A 6,000-nucleotide genomic window follows, 5' to 3' on the forward strand; every position below is an offset into this window, starting at 1 on the left:
CAGGGGAATTTATATTTCTTATTACTTTGTTTTAGTTATTTTTGAATAAATATTACTAGCTATCATGCATTACGTGTTTTAAAAGATTAAATGTGCTTTATAAGGGGTTATGGGGTACTACTTTGATTATAGTGTAAATATGTTTTCTAATTGTTCAACAACAATGTTTTTATGCAAACAAGATTTGTTTACATGTATTTTAATCATAAGGAATAGAAGTTGCACTTAAGGAAGTGTAACTAAGTAAGGTAACTTAGATAGGCTAAGGAACCAGTTAAGGGAGATTTATAAATGTTATACTATCTTAGAGTGTTGAAGTGATCAATACTCAAGAAAGGTAGACAAGAATAAAAGGCATAATCTCGGTGGGAGTTCACCAATAAGAAGGTGTGGACTTTTGATATTCTATGGCACACTACCAGTACTCAGTATTGCCTTACATATTGTAGGCTCAATGCACTAAAGTGGTTAGTGTATTAAGTGTTCGACACCTCTCAGTGGGGGACAAAATCCGACATATGAAGTTTGAGGTTGAGTGCCTAGGCCAAGGTAGCCCTCACATGGAGAGTAAGTCAGGCTAGCTCTGGGAGGGAGTTAGCTTCGACTGCTCAGGATTCACATCGAAAGGGCATAGGCGGTTCGGTGGATTAGATCATGCCTTAGATTATATTTTGTGCCTGTGGAGGTACAAGTAGGTATAAGGTTTACCTGTGAGTTAAAGAGTGTCAGGGGGCATTCTGTTGGTCATGAAAGGCCATACCGGCCTAGGTCATGCATTCATGTATTTTAAATGGCTAAATTATATACTATGTTGAATTTATTATTTGCTTATTTGATTATGGCTTGCTTTGTAATAATCAATATAGATTTCTCTGTTACTGAGATTGTGGTTGTCTTACCCCTTTCTTTTCAATATTTCTAGGTCTAGGCGAAGGAACCAATGGAGGACGGGAAAGGAGCAGAGCTAGGGGTTATTTGTGAATTGTAAAGAACTGCAACCCCTTTCTTTTGAGCAAATCTATTGTAATGTATTTAGGATTAGGGTGCCAGTAGGATATGATTATGTATATGTGTGTGAGTATGTGTCGATTGTATGGCTTGTGTATGAATTTTTGTTTGCTTGTAGACTTATGGCTAGGAAACTTGGCTGTGGTGTGTGGTTTTGATGGATTTATTTAGTAGACCAAGTTTTCACTATAAGTAAATATTTATTTTGGTATATATGTGATTCCACAAGCAAATGCAAAGTGATTGCATTGCAAATAGTGTGCTATGGGCAAATATACACCTTGGATAGAGAGAGTGGGTGCGTGGGTCCCACAGAGATCTCTGAGCCAAGTGAAAATGTTTAGCATGTATATTCATAGGTATATATAATATAATAGTTTTTAGCCACTCTTGTGTGATTTGTGCATTTTGGGGGTTTAGGGTCCATTTTGGGAAATGGCACCCAGGTGGTCAAATTTTAGTATAAATAGTTTTTCTATCATTTAAATGTTCTATCAGGTGTTTTTAGTCCTATTTGACGTGTCCAAAGTGTTCCCACAAGTTTGTGACTATTAGGATGAGATTTGGACAATTTTGAAAATGATTTTTACTAAAAAAACTGCACTTTTGCATCTGGGTGTCCAAATCTTAATCCGATCATTGGATTTCTCTAAAATTTGGGTTATAAGTAAAATCTTTTATAAGCTTTGTATGGGCTTTGGAATCACGTCGATCGGATATCGGACAGAAAAATAGCGCACTCCGAAATTTGGTCCGGATGAGCTGTCATGACAGCAAAAGTGCTATCATGAGAGCAATAATTAATAATGTTGTAACATGCACGAAATTCAATTTGTCTGTTAGATCTTTTCAAAATAATAGTACTATTTAAAAGTGACATGTGGGCTTTGGAATCGCTCTGATCGGAGGTCGGATGATGAAATGGTGCACCCCAGAAGTTAGTTCGGAGGTGCTGTCAGCTGTCATGACAGCAAAAATAACCAATCTTTTAACATATCTAATTTTTAATCTGACTATTAGATCTTTTTGAAATTTGGTACACTTATAGTATTCTTTGAATGTGACGTGTGAGGTTTAAAATCACTTCAATCAGAGGTCGGATGGCGGAATGGCGCCTCCTGGAATTTGGCCCGGGAGGGTTGTCAATTGCTGTCATGACAGCATCTTTTTATTCTATTTTTGTCTAGCTTGCTTTCGTGCGCTATAGGTAGAACCTATATTTTTTTTAGGTTTTAAATGATTTATTTCTTAAGTTAGTTAAAGGATCAACTCCTTAACCACACTTAATTTATTTGAATTATGTGATTTTTGGATAACATTCGGGGCAAGTGTTACATAAAGGAAGTTAAGAAACTTTATAGGTATTTTTATATGAGTATAGAATGAATCTTAAGCATGAAAAAGTGTTAAGTTAATAGTGAAAATTAGCTCAACTATGGATATTGATAAATCATATTGTGAATGCTTATAGAGCAACCTTATTGGCACCATTCAAGCTTCTTAGAAGCTTAGAGAGTGAGTAATTGAGAGGTGAAACCTTTGACCTCTTAAGGGTTTGAGATAATTGAGGGAATTCTATCTTGTACTTTTGTATGTTAATTAGTTTATTGATTAATATTTGATAATTGAATTATGTGAGATTTATTAATGAAAATGTGGCATATTTTGTTTGAAAAACTCTCTATGAGGTGGTTGTCTAATGAAGTTCAATGATTTTAAAATTATGAAGTTCAATAATTGTGAATGTATAAGGTACAATGATTCTAAAAATATGGAGTTCAATGACTTGTGTTATTTGGAGTTTAATAAGGTGAATTGTAATAGGATATAATGAACTATGTATTAAAGGAGTTCAATGACTATGTGTGAATGGAGTTGTATGATTGTGTGTACTATAAGAAGTTCAATGAATATGCACATTACTAAGGAGTTCAATGAAAACTATGTGTAAGGAGTTCAATGAATAAAGAGAAGTTCAATGATTAACTTGTGTATCTTGATTTGATTACCATCTATGAAATGGGTACAATGATGTTGTTGTGCATGTTTGCATAGTGAATGCTAGCGTGCTATGAATTAATGCATGAATATCATCACATGATTTTGAGAGGTGAGAGTTCGCCTAGGTAAAGGAGTGGAGCATCACTGAACAACTTGGGATTGATATCGTCATTGATGACAAGGAAGAAGTATGCTCAACATGCCTCCTTGAAAATCCTAAAAGCTTCCTTTGTAGCACTATTGAGCTCAGTATGCTCAATTTGCCATAAGAGATTTGTGGCATATTGAGCTCGTGCTTGATAACTGAGGAATAAAAAATCACTGGTTTCTAGCTATCATCTTTTCTTTTTGGGCAAACTGTGGATTATGTGCTTACTATGCTTTTAATTACTATTACATCAACCACTTGAAGGATATTGTTCTTAATAAAGGAAGAAGAAGGAAAAGGATGTTAAACCATATGTTTGATTATTAACAAAACCAAGAGAAATGAGGTTGTTTACTTGTGCAAATCATATATATTAACAAAGTGACAAAACCTCCTATAGAATGAAGATTAAGAAAAGACTTAGTCTATAGGTTTATTATTTTAGTCTTCTCTAGATTTAATTGTGAAAACTAATGAGAGCAATCATATGTTTTGAAAATGATAAGAATGCATCATATATCTATCTTAGGCTCACAAGTCTATTGCACTTAAGTATCAAACTCTTAGAATGCACCCATGTTTTATTTTCCAATCCATGCTTGATCTAGTTTAGGTCCACACATGTTTTGGCTATTCCTTTGTGCATGTTAGGACTTAGTGAGTCAAGAACATTTTAGCCAACTAAGAAGCCCTATATTCCATTCCACACTTAGTCTTTTAGGGTACCCATGCATGTTTTGTCCTCCAAAGAAGTTTGGTGCTTCTACCTTTCAAAACATGCTTGAACAACATATAGCCTCACGCTTGATTTATCTAAAGTGAATCAAAGCCTTATATGCTTTAGTTCCATTCTATGTGTGACACTCATCCAAATCACACTTGAATTAGCCTCCAATAAGCATTAATGCTCAATGCAAAAAGAGTGGTTTTTTGTGGTTATCTACACTTCTCCAAATCTTCAACGTCTATAATCATCTTCCTAAGTGTTCCTACTGGTCTTAAACAATCTAAACTATATCAAGGACCTCATTTGAGTAAGTAAGTAATACATTCGTTAAGCATTAATTGAGTGAGTAGGCAACACATTTTATCAACTTTATGAAAAAGCTCTCAAAGGTTTTGTAAATTTTCATTGTTATTACATTTACTGTTTTTTAGTTATTGTTGTTAAAAGATTTTCTTTATTGATTTGAAATCTTAGAAAGAATAGTGACTGTAACAGCTTACTAGTATAGTAGCTGTTGTTATGAAATCAAGAGCAGTGTAATCTTATGAGTTGTACTATGGTTGCAAGCACCTAATTAAGCTTGTAATTTAGTAATAAATCTCAAAGGTAATCTTACAGGCTAGATATAAACTAAATGGTTGGTTGAACCAAGATAAATCTCTTGTATAAGGCTTCTTCTTTCCTCAAACTCTTTATCGGTCAAACCTTCTACATTTATGCCTTGTTTGGTATCCTGAAAATGTTTTTGATGGAAATAGAAATGAATATGGATATGGAAATGAAATTGGAAGTGAATTTTAAAAGTATGTTTGGTGTGTACATAGAATTATGATATACTTTTTATTTAATATATGCATTTATATAATCAATATACTAAAATACCCCTGTCAATTTTTTTAATTATGATATACTTTTTTATTTAATATGTGCATCTATATAATCAATTTAAAATACCCCTGTCAATTTTTTTAATTATGATATATTTTTATTTAAAATATACACTTATATAATCAATTTACTAAAATACCCCTATCTATTTTTAAATTATGATATATTTTTTAATTAATATATGCATTTATATAATCAATTTACTTTAACTATGATATATTTTTATTTAAAATATGCACTTATATAATCAATTTACTAAAATACCCCTGTCAATTTTTTTAATTATGATATATTTTTTAATTAATATATGCATTTATATAATAAATTTACTAAAATACCCCTATCTAATTTTTTTAATAATGATATACTTTTTTATTTAATAAGTGCATCTATATAATCAATTTACTAAAATAACCCTATCAATTTTTTTAATTATGATATATTTTTATTTAATATATGCACTTATATAATCAATTTACTAAAATAACCCTATCTATTTTTTTAAATTATGATATACTTTTTTATTTAATATATGCATATTTACTAAAAAACTTTTGATTTACTTCAATGATTGATGAAGGGGCAAATCTGTCAAATAATTTCGTAACTGAGGTTATTTTTGTCAAAAAAATTTACTTCCATGGAACCCATCTCATTTTCATGGGTCTTATTATGGAATTCAGTTCAACCTATTTTGATGGATTTCATTTTCACATGGAAATCCATTTCATGTATGCTAAACAAAAAAAAAATGTGAATTACAATTCCATTTTCATTTCCATGTCTCCATTTCCAACATACCAAACGGGGCATTAATGTGTTCTTTATCTTTCTAGGTTGGGAAAAACTTTGTAAATATTTTCAAACACACAATTCACCATCCTCTTGGGTGCTAGCCTTATCCAACAAAGGAAAAGAGGAGAGTAATAAGTTTGAGAGATACGATGAAGGAAAAGCTAAGGCTACTTGGTGAAATAGTGAACAAAGAATGAAGAAGATGCTCATGGTAGCATTGGTCAAATTGTGGTTGAAATGCCTAAGTATTACTAGAAGGGGCCCTCACAAACCATCCGGATAAGAAAAAAATGAAAGAGATCACGATTGATTGATAAAAGGGGAAATTTACACCTAACTAATATTGTACAGGGTAGAAATGCCCTACTTAATGGTACAAGGTGCCCAATAGTCCTTGAAGGAAAGTACATGGATAACAATGCTCTTTCACCCA

The 6,000-nt window shown here is 32.2% G+C and overlaps 1 long non-coding RNA gene across 1 annotated transcript in view; it reads left to right on the forward strand.

Annotated features, from left to right (window-relative positions):
* The window catches only part of LOC129317653 (uncharacterized), a 43,756-nt gene extending 42,597 nt beyond the window's left edge, over positions 1–1,159 (forward strand). Inside the window, exon 3 of the long non-coding RNA XR_008595011.1 lies at positions 923–1,159. This is a non-coding gene — a long non-coding RNA (uncharacterized LOC129317653). The remainder of the gene's footprint in view (positions 1–922) is intronic.
* The last annotated feature ends 4,841 nt before the right edge of the window (positions 1,160–6,000 follow it).

Source organism: Prosopis cineraria, unplaced genomic scaffold, assembly GCF_029017545.1.
Source record: "Prosopis cineraria cultivar Desert tree isolate PC_DT_omini unplaced genomic scaffold, ASM2901754v1 PC1, whole genome shotgun sequence".
NCBI lineage: Eukaryota > Viridiplantae > Streptophyta > Magnoliopsida > Fabales > Fabaceae > Prosopis > Prosopis cineraria.